This window comes from Phoenix dactylifera, chromosome 10 (genome assembly GCF_051530095.1).
Source record: "Phoenix dactylifera cultivar Ajwa chromosome 10, Ajwa_hap1_PhDact_Kaust_v1.1, whole genome shotgun sequence".
Taxonomy (NCBI): domain Eukaryota; kingdom Viridiplantae; phylum Streptophyta; class Magnoliopsida; order Arecales; family Arecaceae; genus Phoenix; species Phoenix dactylifera.
In genome coordinates, this window is record NC_143199.1 from 14,029,886 (window position 1) to 14,054,253 (window position 24,368).

At 42.7% G+C, this 24,368-nt stretch overlaps 1 pseudogene; it reads left to right on the forward strand.

Moving 5' to 3' along the window:
- Positions 1–2,074: 2,074 nt before the first annotated feature.
- LOC103721846 (exocyst complex component SEC15B pseudogene) lies at positions 2,075–23,747 on the forward strand (annotated as a pseudogene).
- Positions 23,748–24,368: the final 621 nt, after the last annotated feature.

The following is a 24,368-nucleotide window of genomic DNA, read 5'->3' on the forward strand; positions in this document are numbered from 1 at the left end:
ACAGCCTCATTGTTTTCCGGGCTCACAATCAAAAACCCAGTTGGTTTTTTCAGGCAACCAACCGAGAACCTTTTGTTTTCCAGGATAACAAACAACCCAGTTGGTTTCTGACAAACCAACCAAAAATTTTACACCGTTTGTTTTTCCGAGCTCACAAACAACCCAGTTGGTTTTCAGATAAACCAACCAAAACTATCACCCTTGCTGAATACACCTGATTCAGCAACTTCCAATCAAGGCTTGAAAGAGCCTTTACAAGCTTCAAATCAACAAAACTGTTACAGCAGCAATTAATCCAACTAAAAGAATGCTGTAACTTGAAAACTTAAAGCTTCAGAGCATATAAAAAATAAGTCAATGAAAGCAAAAGCTGAAGCCGATGAAGTAGTTTGCTGTGGAAGGATGTTCCAATGTCTGAACAGCAGCTCTTCACGATGCAGTGAGAAACTTCGACTGATCTCCTCACAAGAGAAAGTTTCTAATTACAGTGCTGGTGAGGAAGATGAACTGTTAAGATTTTCTCATCTTTTTCTCAGTGAAAACTTTTTGTTTTCAATGGAATCTTTTTCCTTTTCTAGTTGTTTCCATTTTGAGGCCTCCTCGTATTTATAGACAATTTTTTTGGTGGGATTTGAATTCCTTTCTTCCTATTCTGATGAGAATCTTTTTCTGTTACAGAAGAAGACAAAAATCGTTCATAGCTTTCCGTTGTGGTCCCAGCAGTACAAGGGTCGACTCATGTATCTCAGGAGTCGACTCATGTTCTTTCTGGATCGACACTTCAAATCGTGGAGAGAGTTTTTGCTGTGTCATCTTCAAAGGGTCGACTCTTAATTCTTAAGGGTCGGCTCATCTTTATCAGGAGTCGCCTCTTTAAACACAAGGGTCGATTCATCTTCATTAGGAGTCGCTTCTTTAAGCACAAGGGTCGGCTCACACTTTAGTTTTTCGGCCGGCGCTGAGACTAAGCAGGGGTCGACTCTTCAAATGCAAGGGTCGACTATTCAATTTCGGGGGTCGACTCATTTTGAATAAGGGTCGACTCTTCAAACTTTTCTCAGGCGATAAAAAACTTTTTGTTTACTACACAAGGGTCGACTCATATTTTGCGGGGGTCGACTCTTTGACTGTGTTCCTTGAATAAAACTTATCAAAATCAACTTAAACTTATCCTTTTTGCTTAGAAGTTGACTCAAGTCTTTCAAACAGAAAACTTTAGACTTCTTCTCTGATCTCCATGGACTATATTAAGATCAATTCCTTTTAGAATATGTCCAATGAAATATTTGCGAAGAACTTAAGATTTTGCAATGCTTCAATTCTTCTGATTTTTCTTGACTTATAAAACTTCACAATTAAGCCAATGTCATTAGTACACAACATGATCTCAAGTGTTTTGTAATCAACAAAATTCGGATTTTTTGCGTGGATACCCTTCTAAATATTCAAATTTGCGTAAATACCTTCTTAAAATTTATATTTGTATCTATACCCTCATAAAACACTGTTATTATATAAATGCCCTAATATAACGGTTGTTCTAACACCGTTAAAAAAATCATATTTATATTAATTAAAAATAAAATATATTTTTGAAATTACGTAATTGTCCTTCTTCTCTTCTCCTGCTTCGGGATCGCGATCGCGGTCCCGCGGGCGATCCCGTGGGCGATCCATTGTCCCTGACCTCTGTCGAATCGTCCGGTCGTTCATTGAGGACTCGGTCAGCTTCATGTCACACGATGGCCAGCTTGATTTCTACCCCATTGTCAAGAAGTATCTCGACCGCCTCCTTGGGGAGGTCGTCGATGGTGCCATCACCTACGCCTTGTTGAGGCTGGAGGGTTCCGGTGTGTCCCAAACCATGCAAGTAGCTGCCAACATGCTTGTGATGGAGCGGGCCTGTGACTTCTTCTTCCGCCATGCTGCACAGCTCTCTGGCATCCCCCTCCGCATTGCCGAGAGGGGCAGGAAGGAGTTCCCATTGAAGATGTGAGATACAGGGCTGAAGTCGGCAGCCCCAGCAAACTTCAGCCCCGATCCTGATATGGGAGGAACCGGACAGAGGATCGCGATGGCGATCCTCTCCGGCTCCTCCGGGGACATTTGGGGCAAGGCACCGCGGGCATCCCGCGGCACCCCCCCCCTCCGGTCACACCGCGGCCAATCGCGGCCGCGGATCGCGCTTGACCGCCGCAATTTTTGCGGCGAAGAGCCGTTACGAGGGGGTTGATAAAAACCCCCATTTTCTCCTCAATCGGTCACCTCCGAGCCCCCTCTTCTTCCTCTCCTCCCTCTCCTCTTCCTCTCCTTCCTCTGCTCCCGCTTCCCAAGTCGTCGGCGAGCCGCCTCGGCCAACCACCACCACCACCCGAGCCTCCCCTGTTTCAAGATCTCCTTCCTCTTCGGAAAGTGCCGTCGCCGCCGCCGCTTGACACCGGATCGAGCCTCCCTTGGCCGAGACCCACTACCTCCGTCGACCGCCAGTGAGCTTCCCTCCTCCTTGTCTTCGTTCCGCTGCCATTTACCCTTGATTTTTCCCTCTGTTTTGGCCCCAAACCGAGACCACTCTCTGTCTCTTCCTCCCTGTTGGCCACCGCAACGGCCGCCAGCCGCCATGGCGGCCAGCTGGCCGTCGACTGAGGGGTGGCCTCCGGCCGCCCCGCCGCCCCCTTCCTCTTCCGCTCTCCCTCTCGATTTTCTCCTGCCGTGGGGGGGCATTGGGGAAGAAGAAGGCCCATATGGGCCGAACTGGGCCAAGGCCCAATTCACTGTGGGCCCAACTTGGGCCCAGTTGGAACCTGAAAACAAAAAAAAAAGAAATGAAACCCAGTCCATACCCTAAATCCGAAATCCAGTTCAGACCCGAAACCCGAAACCGGAACCCGAAACCCGAACCCGTTTAGCCAATAAATGAAATTTTGCAGATAAGCCCTTGACAGTATATTATTTCATAAAAGGATATTCTGTAATTTATGTTTGGTCCCTATAAGAAAGATTATTACATAAGGATCCCCAAATATATTTGATTGGTCCCTTCAGTAAAGTTTTATGATAGAACAGTACCCTATAATTAAGTATTAGTCTCTGCAATGAATTGTATTACATAAATAATCCATTAGAGACCAACTTTGGGGGCCCTATTTGGCCGGTCCTATGCGGGCCCATTGGGCCGTGTCCGATATGGGCCCTATCGGGCCATGCCCATTATGGGCCAACTCTGGACCCTGTTGGGCCGTGTTCAATAGCATTATTTATGGATTTTGCTTAATTCTAAAATTAACAAGGAATTAATTAAATTTAAACAGGTGAACCTGATCCGCCTATCTGAAGTAGAAATTAAGCGAGAAGAGGTAAGTAACTTAATACTTCAAGTGTGATTTATAAATTATTTGATAAACTGATTAAGTTTTGACATATGTTTATATTCAGTAACTTGAGTCAGGCATGTTAAATTTTATTTGAAAATCATGTTATATGCTCTCAAATCCGTGAAATATGACGGGATAATTTATGAAACCTATTTTTATATATATGCATTCTCAACATGGCTATGATCTGTTCTGTTCTGTTCTGGCCCCGCCAATGGGGATTATACGTTGGACCTGATGATTTATAATCTGTGAGGAACCAGTTTCGATACTATGCCACCAGTGATTAGAATAGTGGTTTCTAGACACCGTTGCCACCGGTGACTAACAATAGTAGTTTCTGGCACTCTGTGCAACCCATGCCACTAGGTTACGTAGCCGTAGCCTATCATGTTGAGATTCTGGTATCAGAGTTTTTGGAAAAATGATAATAAGTTTTGAAAATAGTAAAACAAAGTTATTTATGATTTATTTCAGTCATTATTCTGTATTTTGATCTGATATGCTCTGACCCCACTTTGGAGTATTTTGTTGCTTACTGGGCTAGTGTAGCTCATTATTTTATTTTCTCTATTTTTCAGATCCAGAGGCTTGATCGCACAGGATTGGGGAGTACGTTAGATTTTTTGATGATTTCTTCAGTTATTGGCATTTTAGTTAGATTAGTTTGGATATTTGAATTTAGCAAATATTATTTTGAAATTTTGTAAGACTGCTTTTGAATGACTTTAATTATTTATGTTAATTTTAAGCATCTGTGATTAACCCTTAAATAAGTTTTGAACATCCGTGATTGCTCCGATATGATTAGCTGCCTTGCACGCCTGTGCGGCCCGCCATGCGGGCGTGCGGCGTCTGCCGCGCCTCGGGCTCGGGGCGTGATAGATTTGGTGGTATCAGAGTTCAGGTTTCCGATTCCTAGGAATTGTGTTTGAAATAGTCAGACGGAGCTTAAGTTTTAGGATTTTTAGAATTCGTCGGAAAGTTTAAGAGATTTTATGAGATTCTTCGAGGTTAAAATATGTAGAATATGGATCAAACATGAAATTGTTATATATAAGTAAAATCATAGAGCTTATATCTTTGTAGAATTTCTTGTAAATCTTTAAACCAGATTATTAGATTCTTGTGAGTTAAATATTTATAAATCATGGCCATGAGTTGATTATGGATTTTGTATCACCATATGTGAAATGCAAGTGGGATATCATGAGAGGCCCAAATGAGTTTAGCCTAAAAGAAAAGATTCGGGATGATTGAGTAAGCTCCTGAGTAAGTTAATCTAGAATCTTTTAATTATCGAAGCTTGGAATAAATATCAACTTATATAATGGAATTGTCAAGGAAAACTAGAATTGGCTTAGTTCAAATTTGGATCTAGAATATGATTACTTGATTATATGATGGTACAAATACGACAACCATCTCAAGTGTTAATCATAACCTAGTGTACTTGGGAAGCAAGGATAAAATTTTGCTTGGATATTATAAAAAAAAATATTGATGATCTGGGATCATGAAGAAATTTTGGAGAATATTGATCAAAGTTGCGCAGCGAAAGTATGATGGACTGAGTCAATTTAAACTGGTCAAAAATATTAACTGTGTTTTGGTAACATGTTATTATGAAAGACTATGTTGTTCAATAATGAAAGATTTTGTAAAGAAAAGGTGAATACTATTGATTCTCAGGTCAATCATGATATGATTATGTTATCTCTTGGATAGACTCTACTATTTTTGGGTATGCTAAGAAAATAATAATAACAATAATTGAGCGTATCATGACTCGGGTTAGTTGATTGTTGATCAAATATGGTCTAATTTGTTAAGTATCTGAATAAACCATGCATTATCTGCTCCCATGTTATGATTTATAAGTTCAAGTTAAAAGCTTTGTGGCATATTGAATCATGGTATCAATACTTTGCCTTCTCAGACTTGCTTTTGTTATTTGATGCAAATCATTTTTGAGATAGACTGTTGCTATCTAATGATCATCAGTACATGTTCATTTTGTGAATTACATTACTAGCCATATAATGATTTGATTCTAAGGTTGGTTATCATCCTTTGAGCGATCAGCACACTACCATGAAAGTGTATGAGATCTATTTCATTTCAAGTTCTATCCCAAACACAACTACTTTTAATCAATCATGTTGTGAATCGATCCTGATCCGATCTCGAGTGAACATGCATCAAGATGATACTTTCAATCTGAGATTTCAGTTAGTCACTTATCTAGTACTAATCTTGCGAGTTTATATGAAAGTTTTGATAATTGATTCAAAGTTATCTATCACACTGATTTTTATCGAGGAGAATGAGATCTTGGATTTTTATTATTCAATGGGTTGAGCATTTCTAAATTTGAAAGGCCTAGATCTCTTAAATTTCGAGGATGAAATTTTTTTAAGGAGGAGAAAATGTGAGATACAGGGCTGAAGTCGGCAGCCCCAGCAGACTTCAGCCCCAATCCTGATATGGGAGGAACCGGACAGAGGATCCCGATGGCGATCCTCTCCGGCTCCTCCAGGGACATTTGGGGCAAGGCACCGCGGGCATCCCGCAGCACCCCCCCCCTCCGATCACACCGCGGCCAATCGCGGCCGTGGATCGCGCTTGACCGCCGCAATTTTTGCGGCGAAGAGCCGTTACGAGGGGTTGATAAAAACCCCCATTTTCTCCTCAATCGGTCACCTCCGAGCCCCCTCTTCTTCCTCTCCTCCCTCTCCTCTTCCTCTCCTTCCTCTACTCCCACTTCCCAAGTCGCCGGCGAGCCGCCTCGGCCAACCACCACCACCACCCGAGCCTCCCTTGTTTCGAGATCTCCTTCCTCTTCGGAAAGTGCCGTCGCCGCCGCCGCTGCTTGACACCGGATCGAGCCTCCCTTGGCCGAGACCCACTATTGTTGCCCATGGTGACAAGCCAAGAGGGGGGGTGAATTGGTTTCTCTTAATTTTAACTATCTTACTTATGTTAACTGATGAGTTAGTAGAATTAAACAAATCACAATACAAACAACAAGAAGTATAGTGGTTCGGTGCCTTCCTAAGCACCTACGTCCACTCCCCAAGCGACCCCTTGGGAATTTACTATAATCTCGCGGATTACAGCTGGATTGTTTTCCAGGCTCACAATCCAAAAACCTTTACACTTTGGTTTTCCGGGATCACCAACAACCTATGTTGGTTTTACGGGCTCACCAACGAACCTTCACAATTGGTTTTACGGGTTCACCAACAACCTATGTTGGTTTTACGGGCTTACCAACAACCTATGTTGGTTTTACGGGCTTACCAACAACCTATGTTGGTTTTACGGGCTCACCAACGAACCTATGTTGGTTTTTCGGGCTCACCAACGAACCTTTACAATTGGTTTTACGGGTTCACCAATCAACCTATGCCATTGGTTTTGCGGGCTAACCAACTAACCTTTACAAGGAGTTTAATAACCAAAGTAAGAAGATTTAAGCTCCTAGATGAGCAAATATAACAATATAATCTACAAAGAAGAGTTTAGAGAATAGTTATCGCTTGATGTGACTTCTCTCTTCTTTGTCAAGGATGCTTCACTCTTCAAGGGTGGATGGAACTCTTAATGACTCTTTGAATCTGCTCAACCACTTTCTTTTGACTCTTGAATGAAGCACTTGGATCAAGAAAATTAGGGCACTTTGTCTTTCTTGTGTACTCTTTGATATTTTGCAAAAGGATGATCTCTCTGATGAATAGTGCCACTTTAAATAGTTTCCTTCATCCATTGGACAAGCCCCAATGCTTAGAATTCAAAAACTAGCCGTTACTCACTGTTGGAAGGACAAAAAGTACTTCTGCAGAACTAGCCGTTATGCTTCTGCCCGTGTTTGGGTCGGCTCAACCTGTCCTTGGGTCGACCCAACTTTCACTTGGGTCGACTCAACCTTTCCTTGGATCGACCCTCTCAGAATCACAGAAACTTGCAATTCAGCCTTCCTTCACTTGGGTCGACTCAACATTTCTTTGGGTCGACTCAAGGTTCAGTTGGGTCGACTCAACTTCTTCTTGGGTCGACCCTCTCAGGGTTTCCAGAGAACCTTTTCTGTTATGTATTCTGTCATTGTCTTTGGGTCGACCCCTCAGTGTTTGGGTCGACTCAAGCTTGGGTCGACTCAACTTCATCTTGGGTCGACCCTCTCAGTATTTCCAGAGAACCATTTTCCTGAGTCTTTGAGAGGCTTGAGGTTTGGGTCGACTCATGCTTTCCTTGGGTCAACCCAACTACTGTTCATCCGTGCCATTTTTGCAGAAGTGTGCCAGATGCTTTCTTTATGTGCCGGGGTCGACCCAATCAACCTTGGGGTCGACTCAATCCACACTTTGCTGCAACTCAAGGTTAGATTTATCCATATAAACAATGAAATGCATCTTTATCTTATTATACAAATATAATGAGAGTAACAGACTTATAAATGAAGTATCGAATTAACTTGTAACATACTCTTGATTATTGCTTGTTAATCATCAAAATAACACTATCATCCTCAATCTCCCTCTTTTTGATGATTACAAAATATAGAGTATGAGCCTATTGATACTTATCTTAAAATCAGTTTTAAAAGGGCTCAAGTTGCTGAATTTCAGCTTTTCAAATATGAGAGTGAAGTCTCCCCCTATATCATTCAAATGTTTCCAATTTGACTTTTTGAATTGCTCCCCCTTTCATTTATATTTCATTAAAGATGAAACTCCAAAAATTTGAGATAAAGTATGAGTTTCAGGTTATGTATCGAGGTGTGAAAGGTGCGTGCCAAATTCTGAAATTCTATGTGCCAAATTCTGAAATTTTGGATTTGATCATTTTCATTGTTACAAATTGCTATCATTTTCATTGTTACAAATTGCTCCCCCTTAAATGTATATGCTTTCCCATTATAATTTTCAATTTGTTTTACAACTTATTTCTCTTTTCTTACACAACTTATTTCTCTTTCTTTACTTCTCCCCCTTTTTGTTATCATCAAATAGGTGCATGGGAATAGATACAATAAATAATAAACATTCAAACTTCATTGATCAAAATAGGAACATTTTAGTACAATAATGCCAAAAACAAAAACAAATACAATGTTCCTCAATCAAAGTTTAAAATACATGATAAACACAAAATACATATGAGAACTAGATACCTATCCTAGGCTCTAAACAGAAATACTAATATCAGCCTAGGGAGTATCTAATGGCTGGGATCTAGTCCTCATCCTCCTAGTGTACGTGGCGAGGGGAGGTCGAGCCTGATGAGACTGAGTCTGGCGTGGAGCACGATGAGCTGGATGACTCTGTACCGAAATCTCTGACTAAGCAGTCTGTGGCACAGATGGTCCATGAGTCTCTCTCTCTCTCCGTAGAGCTCCTATCTGCTCCCTCAGATCACTGATCTCAGCAGACATGATGTCTAATCTGCTCGTCAGCCCATCAGTGATAGTCCTCGCCTGAGCTGACATAAGCTCTGTCATCCTACTCCAGAACTCATCTGTATCTCCCGCAGGAACAGATGACGATGGTCCAGCCTCTGAAGGTGCAGTAGGATGATCCATATGCTCCTCATCCTCAGGGATAGGGTCTCCAATATCTGGTGCATCACCCTGAATCCCTACTCCAGTATGAACCCACTGCCCGTTTACTTTCTCATAGCCCATGCGAATAAGTGATCGTGCAGTGTATGTATCAGTATGAAGCAGATGTCTGGAGATCTCCCCCTCGACAGATATGTCGTGCTGTCGGAAGATCAAGGTGAGTATCATACCATAAGGCAGGGATACTCTGGAGTTGTAGATCACCTTCCTCATCTGCCTCAGTATCATGGCCGGGAGATTCAGGAGAATACCCTAAATAATATGCTCCATCACTACTAGATCTCGCTCTGTAATGAGATCGAATCTCCCGCTCTTCGGAAATAGAATCCTATTTATGATGCTGAGCAACAACCTCATTTCTGCAGAAAGAGAGCTCGCTATTACCTTCTCCGAAAAGTCGAAGTCTTCATTCTCAAGTATCAACTGCAGGGCTCTCATCTTGTTTTCTGGCTTTTCTGGAGTTGCTCCTTCGCAGGGGAGATGAAGCAACTCACTCAAACTCTCCTCGGAAACTCGAACTCTAACTCCTCGAACTTCCGAAATGAGCCCTCCCATCCTAGTTTTGAGGAAGGCATAGAACTCCCGAACTAGTCCGGGATAGATCACCACATCTAGGGAGCAAAGATACTCCCAACCTTGCCTTCGGATCCATTCCCCCAAATAGAACCCTTCTTGATCAAAGAACTCGGAATGGATCCTTCTCCCCGTTGTAACCGGTCTCCCCGCAAACTTTGCAAGTTGTACTGAGGGGGAGGGAGGAGGAGGTGGCTCTACACGTGTCTCATGTTGTGGAGACACTGTAGATGGCTCCGTAGCATCTCTTTCCTCACGTTGGATCCGTGAGACTCTCCCGGATCTCTTGGCTACGGCTCCTTTGGGTCCCATTTCTCCAAGATCTTGAAGTAATCTAGTGTTTGGAGATGATTGGAGGAGATTGGAGAGTGGGGAATAAGGTTTTCGGAAGAGGACAAAGGGTAAACAGTGCCCTAGAAGCTCACGGGTCCCCTTATTAACAGTGGGGTCCCGACGTTGGCTCGACTCAAGAATTTTCTTGGGTCGACTCTGTTGGGGTATGTGGAGACCTTTGGTGATGAAGAGAATTGAAGGAAAATCGATTCTGCATAGTTTTCTGTCTGGCGGACTGTCGGAGTCGACTCGAGCTTCAGTCGAGTCGACTCGGGAACAGTCGAGTCGACTCGAGGTCTGTCGAGTCGACCCGAGAGGAGAAAGCCGCAAAAACCATGTTTCTGTCTGGACTGTTAGAGTCGACTCGAACTACAGTCGAGTCGACTCGGAGCATCGTCGAGTCGACTCGAGATATAGTCGAGTCGACTCGAGATCGTGCCAGTTAAACTGGAAGTTGTTCAGACGTGCCAGAGTCGACTCGGACTTCAGCCGAGTCGACTCGGGCTCGCAAAAAATCGTACGGACGATTTTCTTTTGGTGTTTTTGGTGGCGTTTCGACGGCTATGATCATCTGAAGGTCTTGAGACTATATATAGGACTCATGAGAGCCCTAGGGAAAGGGTGATTGGCCGTATATTTGAGAGAGACTCTTGTTTGTGAGGCTAGGGTTCTAGAGAAGAAGAGGATTGGGATCCTACTTCTTGTGCAAAGAGAATTCTGTGTGAATCTCTTGTAGATCGATCGCTTGTGATCGTTCGGGTGTGTGCTATCTCTGTAATCAGTTCATCCTTATTGAGATTTGGAGCGGTGGAGGACGTAGGCTATTTGTAGCCGAACCTCGTTACATTTTTTGTGTTTGCTTTACTATATTCTTCCTTCTTCTTCCTTTGATCTTTGATAATCCGTTGCGGTGCTCAAGTGTTTTACCCTACTGATACCACGGGGTAATCTTTTGCCCTTCGTAGGCGGAGCGAAGAGGTGATCCTTGAGTCCGGAGTCGAGGGAGCGAGAGAGTGCTTATCCGTTTGTATCTCTCTTGCTTGTCCGACGTCGGTGGCGGCGCTGGTGTGAGTGGGTTCCGGTGCGGGGCGCCGACAACAAATTGGTATCAAAGCTATTGGTTATTCTGCAATGGCGGATGAAGGGAAGTTGCGAATTGAGAAGTTCAATGGCACGAACTTCGGGTTTTGGAAGATGCAAATAGAAGATTACCTTTACCAGAAGGATCTCTATTTACCTCTTGGAGGTAGAGCAAAGAAACCAGAGAAGATGTCCGATGAAGACTGGGAGGTCCTCGATCGGAAGACGCTCGGCACCATCAGATTGTCACTTGCATCCCAAGTGGCATTCAACATCAAAAACGAGAAGACGACGATGGAGTTGATGGCAACATTGTCGCGGATGTACGAGAAACCCTCAGCATCAAACAAGGTATTTCTCATGAAGAGGTTGTTTAATCTTCGTATGAAAAATGGCGGCAGCATAGCAGAATACCTCAACGAGTTCAATGGACTCACGGCCCAGTTGGAGTCAGTGGAGATTAGTTTTGACGATGAGATTCGGGCATTGCTAATCCTCTCCGGATTGCCTGATAGCCGGGAGGGCCTGGTGATGGCGGTGAGCAACTCTTCGGCAACGGGGAAGTTGATTTTTGATGACGTTGTGGGAGTGCTTCTGAGTGAAGAAGCAAGAAGGAAATCTTCTGGAGCTACGGAGTCGTCTGGAAGTGCACTAAACACCTCTGACCGGAGAAGACAAAAGAAGGACGGTCGATTTCGAAGCGACTCGAAGTCGAGATCCAGCAGGTCTCGAGCACCTCAGAACAAGGGAGCGAAGTGCTGGAACTGCGGGAAGACGGGGCACTTTAGGAGGGATTGCAAATCTCCTAAAGGGAAGCAAGGCGACCACACCGAAGGAGTCAGCAAGGATCTGGCAAATCTTGCTGAAGACGGTGATATGGATGCCCTCGTTCTATCTTTGTCTACCTGTGACGAGTCTTGGGTGATAGACTCGGGCGCGTCTTTCCATGCTACATCCCAACGGAAGCTTCTTGGAGGATATGAGAAGGGAGACTTTGGCAAAGTCTACCTAGGGGATGGAGAGCCTTGCACCATACAAGGAAGGGGAAGCGCGGAAGTGAAGTTGGTTTCTGGATCTTCACTTGAGCTTGAGGACGTACGGCACGTACCTCAACTGCAGAGGAATCTGATTTCTGTTGGACAGTTGGCGAGCCAGGGGTACAAGGCTACTTTCACAGCTGATCAGTGGAAGATATCCAGAGGTTCGTTGACGGTGGCTAGTGGCAAGAAGGTTGGGACACTTTATGTCACCAACGGCACGGAGAACTCTATTGGAGTTGTTGCAGCAGATGTGGACACCAAGTTATGGCATTGTAGACTTGGGCACATGAGTTATCAGGGACTGGAGGTGATGCACCAGTTGGGAAAGCTGCAGGGTCTCAGGAGTGTTGAGATGGACTTCTGTGAGGATTATGTTCTCGGAAAGCAGAAGCGTGTTTCATTCAACAAAGAAGGTAAACCTCGGAAGCAAGAAAAGCTAGATCTCGTGCACACGGACGTGTGGGGGCCTGCACCAGTTTCTTCCATTGGTGGATCTCAGTACTATGTTACTTTTATTGATGATGCTACCAGGAAGCTTTGGGTGTTCTTCTTGAAGCACAAGTCAGAGGTATTTGGGGTCTTCAGGAGATGGCAGGCGATGGTAGAACTCGAGACAGGAAAGAGGTTGAAATGCCTGAGATCGGACAACGGTGGTGAGTATTGTAGCAGGGAGTTTGAGGACTACTGTGCAGATGCTGGGATCGTCAGGCAAAGGACAGTTCCAGGAACACCACAACAAAATGGAGTTGCTGAAAGGATGAACAGAACAATTAATGAGCGTGCCAGGAGTATGAGGATACATGCTGGATTGCCACAGCAGTTTTGGGCGGAAGCAGTTAACACTGCTGCCTACTTGATCAACAGAGGGCCATCAAAGAAACTTGAATTTGGGATTCCTGAGGAAGCATGGACAGCGAAGAAGATTGATTTGGCGCACTTACGAGTATTCGGTTGTACCAGTTATGTCCATGTTGATTCCAGTCAAAGAAGCAAACTAGACGCCAAATCAAAGAAGTGTATTTTCGTTGGATACGGAGGTCAACAGTTTGGGTACCGGCTTTGGGATCCCGAACACAAGAAGATCATTCGTAGTAATGATGTGGTATTCAATGAGAAAATACAGCAGAGCACTGAATCAGAAACAAAACCTGTTGAGCCGTGTTTTGTGGATCCTGAAGAGGAGTCTACAAATTCTGGTCAGAAGACTCAGTCAGAGCAAGAACCTGAAGCATTGGCACCCCCTCCACAACTAAGAAGGTCCACTCGTAGTACTCATGCGAAGCCTCCTCAAAGGTATGATGGGACTCTTAGTTATTTGCTGCTCACAGATAATGGCGAACCTGAATGCTTCACGGAAGCATTGGAGGTTGATACCAGGAAGGAGTGGGAGTTGGCCATGGATGATGAGATGAAGTCATTGGAGCAGAATCAAACGTGGGATTTGGTGGATCTGCCCAAGGGGAAGAAAGCACTGTCAAACAAATGGGTTTACAGGCTGAAGGAAGAGCAAGGCGGGAAGAAGCGATACAAGGCCAGGCTGGTTGTAAAAGGATTTCAGCAGAGAGCAGGTATCGACTTCACAGAGATCTTTTCTCCTGTAGTCAAGATGAGTACTATTCGAGCGGTGCTGAGCATGGTGGCAGTAGAGGATCTTCACTTAGAGCAGCTTGATGTGAAGACGGCCTTTCTCCACGGAGATCTCGATGAGGAGATATATATGCAGCAGCCGGAGGGATACATTGCAGCTGGCACGGGTGACTTAGTCTGCAAACTAAAGAAAAGCCTCTATGGTTTGAAACAGGCACCCAGATAATGGTATCTCAAGTTCGATAGTTACATGCTTGAGATAGGATACAGGAGATGTCAGGAGGATCACTGTTGCTACTTCCGGGACTTCGGTACATCTTACATTATCTTGCTATTGTATGTTGATGACATGTTAGTTGCAGGAGCTAGCATGCATGAGATTGCAAAATTGAAGCTGAAGCTGTCAAGAAAATTTGCAATGAAGGATCTAGGAGCAGCAAAACAGATCCTTGGGATGCGGATCAGTAGAGATAGGTCTAAACATATCCTCAGACTATCTCAGGCGGAGTACATCAGCCGAGTACTCAGGAGATTCTGCATGGAGGGTGCCAAACCTGTTGGCACACCGCTGGGTGCCCATTTTAAGCTCTCAAAAGGGCAAAGTCCGAAGACGCGGGTGGAGGAGCTCAATATGTCAAAAATCCTGTATGCATCGGCAGTGGGGAGCTTGATGTACGCTATGGTGTGTACGAGACCAGACATTGCTCAAGCAGTGGGAGTTGTGAGTCGCTTCATGAGCTACCCAGGCTTGGAGCATTGGCGCGCAGTCAAATGGATACTGAGGTATCTGAAAGGCACTGAGCACATGTCATTGTGCTATGGAGGTTCTGAGATCCGGTTACAGGGCTATGTGGACTCAGACATGGCAGGGGACTTGGACGGCAGGAGAAGCACGACAGGGTACTTGTTCACCTTGGGCAGTGGAGCCGTCAGTTGGATTTCCAGGTTGCAACCAGTTGTTGCATTGTCGACTACGGAGGCGGAGTATGTGGCAGCCACAGAGGCGTGCAAGGAACTAATATGGCTTCAAGGCTTGATGAAGGAGCTTGGGAAGGAACAGAAGGATTGCATGTTATATTCAGATAGTCAATGTGCAATTCATCTGGCAAAGAATTCAGCTTTCCATTCAAGGACGAAGCATATTGACATACGGTACCACTTCGTGAGGTCATTGCTCGAGCAGGGACTCGTCAAGTTGGAGAAGATTCATACAAGTCAGAATTCTGCAGATATGTTGACGAAGGTCGTCACGGTGGAGAAGCTGAGGAGTTGTTCAGCTTCTGCTGGTCTTCATGCTTGAAGACGTTGAGGAGGCATCGTACCTATTTCACTAGGATGATTTAGTTTCAGTGGGAGCACAGAGGAGAGCCAAGTAACAAGAGGATATACCCAAGGTCTCCAAGTGGGAGATTGTTGGGGTATGTGGAGACCTTTGGTGATGAAGAGAATTGAAGGAAAATCAATTCTGCATAGTTTTCTGTCTGGCGGACTGTCGGAGTCGACTCGAGCTTCAGTCGAGTCGACTCGGGAACAGTCGAGTCGACTCGAGGTCTGTCGAGTCGACCCGAGAGGAGAAAGCCGCAAAAACCATGTTTCTGTCTGGACTGTCAGAGTCGACTCGAACTATAGTCGAGTCGACTCGGAGCATCGTCGAGTCGACTCGAGATATAGTCGAGTCGACTCGAGATCGTGCCAGTTAAACTGGAAGTTGTTCAGACGTGCCAGAGTCGACTCGGACTTCAGCCGAGTCGACTCGGGCTCGCGAAAAATCGTACGGACGATTTTCTTTTGGTGTTTTTGGTGGCGTTTCGACGGCTATGATCATCTGAAGGTCTTGAGACTATATATAGGACTCATGAGAGCCCTAGGGAAAGGGTGATTGGCCGTATATTTGAGAGAGACTCTTGTTTGTGAGGCTAGGGTTCTAGAGAAGAAGAGGATTGGGATCCTACTTCTTGTGCAAAGGGAATTCTGTGTGAATCTCTTGTAGATCGATCGCTTGTGATCGTTCGGGTGTGTGCTATCTCTGTAATCAGTTCATCCTTATTGAGATTTGGAGCGGTGGAGGACGTAGGCTATTTGTAGCCGAACCTCGTTACATTTTTTGTGTTTGCTTTGCTATTTTCTTCCTTCTTCTTCCTTTGATCTTTGATAATCCGTTGCGGTGCTCAAGTGTTTTACCCTACTGATACCACGGGGTAATCTTTTGCCCTTCGTAGGCGGAGCGAAGAGGTGATCCTTGAGTCCGGAGTCGAGGGAGCGAGAGAGTGCTTATCCGTTTGTATCTCTCTTGCTTGTCCGACGTCGGTGGCGGCGCTGGTGTGAGTGGGTTCCGGTGCGGGGCGCCGACAACAGACTCAACGTTGGGTCGACCCTATTTTGGGTTGGGTCGACCCAAGTTCAGAAATTTTTCCTTTCTCTTCCTTTTCGCTTCTAAAAATTTTTCTCGCTTCCAATCCTTACAAATTCTTTCTGGGACAATGATACATGAGTAAGGAATCTATAGATGACAAGTTTGACTCATGTTCCATGGGTTTTTAGAAATGGGAGGAATGTATCATGAGACTGCTTGCTCCCTTTTATATCTCTTCAATAAAAAGGATCACATATGCCTAATTCCCTCCTTAGCGTGCAGAATCTATCTTCGCTCAAGGGTTTTGTGAATATGTCACCTAATTGTTTTTCAGTATATATATGCTCAATACATATGTTTCCATTTTGCACATGATCCCTAATAAAATGATATCTTATTTCTATGTGTTTGGCTTTAGAATGTTGAACCGGATTTTTAGTGAGGTTGATGGCACTAGTATTATCACACTTAATAGGAATGTTATCTAGCTTAACTCCATAGTCCTCTAGTTGTTGCTTAAGCCACAGTACTTGAACACAACAACTGCCAGCAGCTATATATTCAGCTTCAGCTGTTGACGGTGCCACTGAATTCTGCTTTTTGCTAAACCATGATACTAAGTTGTTTCCTAAGAATTGACATGTTCCACTAGTGCTCTTCCTATCTAATTTGCATCCAGCAAAATCAGCATCTGAGTATGCAAGCAAATCTAGACAGGAGTCTCTTGAGTACCATAATCCTATGTTCGTAGTTCCTCTTAATATCTAAGGATTCTTTTAACAGCACTTAAATGTGACTCCTTAGGATCTGATTGGTATCTAGCACATATTCCTACACTAAACACGATGTCTGGTCTACTAGCAGTAAGGTAGAGCAAGGATCCAATTAGTCCTCTATAAAGCTTAATATCAATACTCTTTCCTTTCTCATCTTTGTCTAGCTTGCTAGTAGGATTCATTGGAGTGCCTACTTCCTTATGATTTTCATCCCCAAACTTCTTTAATATTTCGTTTGTATACTTAGTTTGATGAATGAATATACCTTCTTTAGTTTGTTTGATTTGTAATCCTAGAAAGAAACTTAGTTCTCCCATCAAACTCATTTCGAATTCTCCGTGCATTAAATCAGCAAATTCTTTGCAAAGAGTATCATTTGTGGCACCAAAGATTATGTCATCCACATATATTTGTACCACTAATAGATTTTCGCCCTTTCTTTTGAGAAACAGTGTTTTATCTACATTTCCTCTACTAAAGTCATTATTTAGCAGAAATTTGCTTAATCGATCATACCAAGCCCTAGGTGCTTGCTTCAATCCATATAATGCCTTATGTAATCTAAACACATGATTTGGCAATTTATGATTCTCAAAAGCAGGAGGTTGCTCTACATATACTTCTTCCTCTATAAAACCATTTAAGAATGCACTTTTTACATCCATTTAATACAATTTGAAATCCATGAAACATGCAAATGCTAGAAGTAATCTAATAGCCTCTAATCTTGCTACAGGAGCAAATGTTTCATCAAAATCTATCCCTTCTTCTTGATTGTATCCCTTAGCTACAAGTCTAGCTTTATTTCTTATAACTAACCCATTTTCATCTAATTTATTTCTAAAGATCCATTTTGTTCCAATTACAGAGTTATGTTTTGGTCTTTCAGTTAATGTCCATACATTACTTCTTTTGAATTGATTTAATTCTTCTTGCATGGCATTTATCCAATTGGTATCTTTTTCAGCTTCTTCATAAGTAATTAAGCATAATCCATTTTTCTTGCCTAAATCATGAAGATCTACCATGTAAATATTTCTTTGCCTTTGTCCTACAAGTACAATGCTATTATCTTTAGGATTTGTGATTATGCATACAGATCCTTCAAATGTGACTTTAAACCCTTTATCACAAAATTGACTTATGCTAAGTAGGTTATGTTTCAAACCCTTAACTAATAAGACATTTTCTATGAAAGTAGATGGAGTAATGAAAATTTTACCCTTTCTAATGATATACCCTTTTCCATTGTCTCCATAGGTTACTACTCCACCCTTCTTAGATTCCAAGGTGACAAATTGATCTACGTCACCGGTCATGTGTCTTGAACAGCCGCTATCTAGATACCATCGTTTTTCCACTTTATTAGCTGCAAGACACCCCTGCAATAAAGATCAAGAAAGAGCTTTAGGTACCCAAACTATGTTGGGTCCTTTAGGGTTAGTACTTGATGTTCCTTTTGGAACCCAAACTTTCTTGAATTTAAGCTTATGATTATTACTCAATTTGTTTTGACTGGACTTTCTATAGTTACATTCATATGCTTTATGTCCTAATTTATTGCAGCAATGACAAGTAATATTTTCATTTTTAGCTTTTACAAAAATGTTCTTTAAGTATTTTTGTTTCCTATTTGTTTTATATCCTAATCCAGCCTTATCATATACAGCTTTTTGACTATCAAGAATCATATTTAATTTGGTAGAACTAAGTGTAAACTTATCTACTAAGGATTTATATTTTTCAGCATCTTCTTTTAACTTGACATTTTCAGCAATTAGATTCTTGGTTTCATTTGTGAGTTTCCTACTTAATGTTTCATAGTTATGAGATAGTTTTAACTTATCTTTGATAAGAGATTGATTTTCTTCTTTTAGAACTTTATTTTTATTGATTAGTTTTTTATGTTCTTCCATAAGTTCTAAAAATGCATCATGTAATTCATCAACAGTAAAATCACATTCAAGTTCAGAATCTACCTCATCGTCATTGGCCATATGACATATTTGGGCCGTCTCTTGATGATCTTCCTCTTCCGAACTTGACTCCTTAACTTGATTAGTCCCTTCATGTGTGACCTCAAGTTTGTCCCAAATTTTTTTTGCAGAGATGCATGTAGATATTCTATTGAATTCACTTACATCTAATGAACAGTAAAGTACATTAATTGCTTTTGCATTTAATTGTGCTAATCTTCTATCACTTTCATTCCAATCCATTTCTGGTTTGGGTATGATAGTGCCTTCTATACTAATTGTGGATGTGTGAGGTCCTCTAGTAATGATATACCACAATTCATAGTCTAAAGCTTGAATGAATATCCTCCTAGCTTTCCAGTATGTGTAATTTGTGCCATTAAATAGAGGAGGTCTATTTGTAGATTGCCCCTCACTCATAGAACATCCCACTTGGGTTGTCATGATCTTTAACTCTTGATTGTGAGATCAATAAGTACTATTGGAGCACCTTGCTCTGATACCACTTGTTGCCCAAGGTGACAAGCCAAGAGAGGGGGGGTGAATTAGTTTCTCTTAATTTTAACTATCTTACTTATGTTAATTGATGAGTTAGTAGAATTAAACAAATCACAATACAAACAACAAGAAGCATAGTGGTTCGGTGCTCTCCTAAGCACCTACGTCCACTCCCCAAGCGACCCCTTGGAAATTTACTATAATCCCGCGGATTACAGTTGGATTGTTTTCTGGGCTCACAATCCAAAAACCTTTACACTTTGGATTTTCGGGATCACCAACAACCTATGTTGGTTTTACGGGCTCACCAACGAACCTTCACAATTGGTTTTACGGGTTCACCAACAACCTATGTTGGTTTTACGGGCTTACCAATAACCTATGTTGGTTTTACGGGCTTACCAACAACCTATATTGGTTTTACGGGCTTACCAACAACCTATGTTGGTTTTACGGGCTCACCAACGAACCTATGTTGGTTTTTCGGGCTCACCAACGAACCTTTACAATTGGTTTTACGGGTTTACCAATCAACCTATACCGTTGGTTTTGCGGGCTAACCAACTAACCTTTATAAGTAGTTTAATAACCAAAGTAAGAAGATTTAAGCTCCTAGATGAGCAAATATAACAATATAATCTACAAAGAAGAGTTTAGAGAATAGTTATCGCTTGATGTGACTTCTCTCTTCTTTGTCAAGGATGCTTCACTCTTCAAGGATGGATGGAGCTCTTAATGACTCTTTGAATCTGCTCAACCACTTTCTTTTGACTCTTGAATGAAGCACTTGGATCAAGAAAATTAGGGCACTTTGTCTTTCTTGTGTACTCTTTGATATTTTGCAAAAGGATGATCTCTCTAATGAATAGTGCCACTTTAAATAGTTTTCTTCATCCATTGGACAAGCCCCAATGGTTAGAATTCAAAAACTAGCCGTTACTCACTGTTGAAAGGACAAAAAGTACTTCTGCAGAACTAGCCGTTATGCTTCTGCCCGTGTTTGGGTCGGCTCAACCTGTCCTTGGGTCGACCCAACTTTCACTTGGGTCGACTCAACCTTTCCTTGGGTCGACCCTCTCAGAACCACAGAAACTTGCAATTCAGCCTTCCTTCACTTGGGTCGACTCAACATTTCTTTGGGTCGACTCAAGGTTCAGTTGGGTCGACTCAACTTCTTCTTGGGTCGACCCTCTCAGGGTTTCCAGAGAACCTTTTCTCTTATGTATTCTGTCATTGTCTTTGGGTCGACCCTCTCAGTGTTTGGGTCGACTCAAGCTTGGGTCGACTCAACTTCATCTTGGGTCGACCCTCTCAGTATTTCCAGAGAACCATTTTCCTGAGTCTTTGGCTTGAGGTTTGGGTCGACTCATGCTTTCCTTGGGTCAACCCAACTACTGTTCATCCGTGCCATTTTTGCAGAAGTGTGCCAGATGCTTTCTTTATGTGCCGGGGTCGACCCAATCAACCTTGGGGTCGACTCAATCCACACTTTGCTGCAACTCAAGGTTAGATTCATCCATATAAATAATGAAATGCATCTTTATCTTATTATACGAATATAATGAGAGTAACAGACTTATAAATGAAGTATCGAATTAACTTGTAACATACTCTTGATTATTGCTTGTTAATCATCAAAATAACACTATCATCCTCAACTACCTCCGTCGACCGCCGGTGAGCTTCCCTCCTCCTTGTCTTCGTTCTGTTGCCATTAACCCTTGGTTTTCCCCTCTATTTTGGCCCCAAACCGAGACCACTCTCTGTCTCTTCCTCCTTGTTGGCCACCGCAACGGCCGCCAGCCGCCATGGCGGCCAGCTGGCCGTCAACCGAGGGGTGGCCTCCGCCGCCCCGCCGCCCCCTTCCTCTTCCGCTCTCCCTCTCGGTTTTCCCCTGCCGTGGGGGGGGGGCGTTGGGGAAGAAGAAGGCCCATGTGGGCCGAACTGGGCCAAGGCCCAGTTCACTGTGGGCCCAATTTGGGCCCAGTTGGAACCTGAAAACAAAAAAAAAGAGATGAAACCCAATCCAGACCCGAAATCCGAAATCCAGTTCAGACCCGAAACCCGAAACCAGAACCCAAAACCCGAACCCGTTTAGCCAATAAATGAAATTTTGCAGATAAGCCCTTGACAGTATATTATTTCACAAAAGGGTATTCTGTAATTTATGTTTGGTCCCTATAAGAAAGATTATTACATAAGGATCCCCAAATATATTTGATTGGTCCCTTCAGTAAAGTTTTATTATAGAACAGTACCCTATAATTAAGTATTAGTCTCTGCAATGAATTGTATTACATAAATAATCCATTAGAGACCAACTTCGGGGGCCCTATTTGGCCGAGTCTATGCGGGCCCATTGGGCCGTGTCCGATATGGGCCCTATCGGGCCATGCCCATTATGGGCCAACTCTGGACCCTGTTGGGCCGTGTCCAATAGTATTATTTTTGGATTTTGCTTAATTCTGAAATTAACAAGAAATTAATTAAATTTAAACAGGTGAACCTGATTCGCCTATCTGAAGTAGGGATTAAGCGAGAAGAGGTAAGTAACTTAACACTTCAAGTGTGATTTATAAATTATTTGATAAACTGATTAAGTTTTGACATATGTTTTGTATTCAGTAAATTGGTCAGGCATGTTAAATTTTATTTGAAAATCATGTTATATGCTCTGAAATCCGTGAACTATGACTAGATAATTTATGAAATCTATTTTTATATATATGCATTCTCAGGATGGCTATGATCTGTTCTGTTCTGGCCCCGCCAATGGGGATTATACGTTGGACCTGTCGACTTGTAATCTGTGAGAAACCGGTTTCGACGCCACGCCACCGGTGATTAGAATAGTAGTTTCTGAATACCGTTGCCACCGGTGACTAACAATAGTGGTTTCTGGCACTCTGTGCAACCCATGCCACTGGGTTACGTGGTCGTAGCCTATCATGTTGAGATTCTGGTATCAAAGTTTTTGAAAAAATGATAATAAGTTTTGAAAATAGTAAAACAAAGACTTTAATTATCCTGTATTTTGATCTGATATGCTCTGACCCTACTTTGGGGTATTTTGTTGCTTACTGGGGTAGTGTAGCTCGTTATTTTATTTTCAATATTTTTCAGATCCAGAGGCTTGATCGCATAGGATTGGGGAGTGCGTTAGATTTTTCGATAATTTCTTCAGTTATTGGCATTTTAGTTAGATTAGTTTGGATATTTAAATTTAGCAAATGTTATTTTGAAATTTTGTAAGATTGCTTTTGAAAGATTTTAATTATTTATGTTAATTTTAAGCATCTGTGATTAACCCTTAAATAAGTTTTGAACATCCGTGATTGCTCCGATATGATTAGTTGCCTTGCATGCCTGTGCGGCCCGCCGTGCGGGTGTGCGGCGTCTGCCGCGCCTCGGACTCGGGGCGTGATAGAAAAAGTCTCGGGATGCGGCTGAGGAGCTTTTGCTGCGCTTGCTTGAGGCCAAGCTCGATGATTTTATGATCTTGACCGACACTGTGAGCTGGATGGCTGACGACCCGCCTCCAAATGGGAATGAGTATGCGAATGAGGTAATTATATACCTTGAGACCTTGGCCTCCACTGCACAGCAGATACTGCCCATCCCAGTCCTCCGGCGGGTGCTTTATGGGGTCCTCGCCCAGGTATCTGAAAAGATCGTGGGGCTTGTCCTTAGTGATTCAGTCAAGAGGTTTAATGCAAATGCTGTGACAGGAATAGATGCTGACTTGAGGCTTTTTGAATCATTTGCTGATAACCAATCCCATTTGTTTGGAGATACTGAGGACTCGGGTGCAAGCGAACTGAAAATGCCTTTATTGGAAGCAAGGCAACTGGTTAATTTGCTCATGAGCAATCACCCAGAGAATTTCTTGAACCCAGTGATCCGGGAGACGAGTTACAATAAGCTGGACTGCAAGAAGGTAGCCACAATATCTGAGAAGTTCAGAGATTCGTCAGATAGGCTGTTCTCAACATTTGGTACAAGGGGTTCGAAACAGAACCCAAAGAAGAAATCACTGGATGCCTTGATAAACAGGCTCAAGGATGGGAGCTGAAAGCAGCGGCTTCATTATAGTAAGAGAGCATCTCTTTCACCTTGTTATGTTAAATCTTGTGATTTAGAGTGTGTTTGTCATCTACTGATTGTCAATCACTAACTACGATTGTCGATACTTTCCATATTACTGCCTTCTAGTTCTACTTTTTGTGATGCTAGATACCTAGTATATGCATGGAAAATATGTTCTTAGCTATTTTATTATAACCCATGCCCTGTTCTTCAACACAAGTCCATGGTTGGGAAGCGTTGTCTTTTATCTGGAAGCCAAGAGAATGGCAAATAGTCTTTGTCACATTCAGACCAAGGACTAAATGCCCAGAGAGCGAGAGAGATTCCATAGATTCACGTGAAGTGGAATAGAACATCAAGACAATAATGATCCAATTAATAAGACACATGTCACCCTCTCATAAATCCAAATTACATGGAGTTCATGCTTCCACAGATCAAGGCTCTCCCGTGGTGTTCATTTTCCTAACGGCTATAACAATAATTAATAAATACAAAATTTTAATTTGTTTGCATTAATTTTCTGCATATTTACTTATTAGTTAGTTGCTGAAATTAATATTTACCTATCAAGTTTTTATTCCGCTGCATTATATTTAAATTTTCGAAAAGCCCAATTCACTTTCTCTTGGGCTACATAATTGGAAGATGGGCTCCTCGATTGACATAATCTTGATTACCCATCCTCTGCTTTTTTCGAGCTCATTTTTGTCCTGCTGAGCCGTTTATGCTTCTACTTTCCGAACTTGTTCCCATCTGATTATCGTCCAGCTATCACAACTTTTTCTGCATTATATTCTTTTCAGCTCGGATGAGAAGCTCCCGATGGCTTTTCGAAATCTTCTCAAGAAAGAAGAGGAATCAAGAGGTTTCCATCCCATGCTTCAATGCAAACACAGCGACCAAAGGATCTAGGTCACACACTTCCAAAGTCACAACGTTAAAATAGTTGGCATAGTCACAAAGGAACTCTCAATTCGACTGCTTGATAGCAAATAGATACTCTGATCACTTCCTCTATCTATGACTGCTAACAAAGTGCGTCACAAATAATCGGCCAAACTATTCAAAGAAA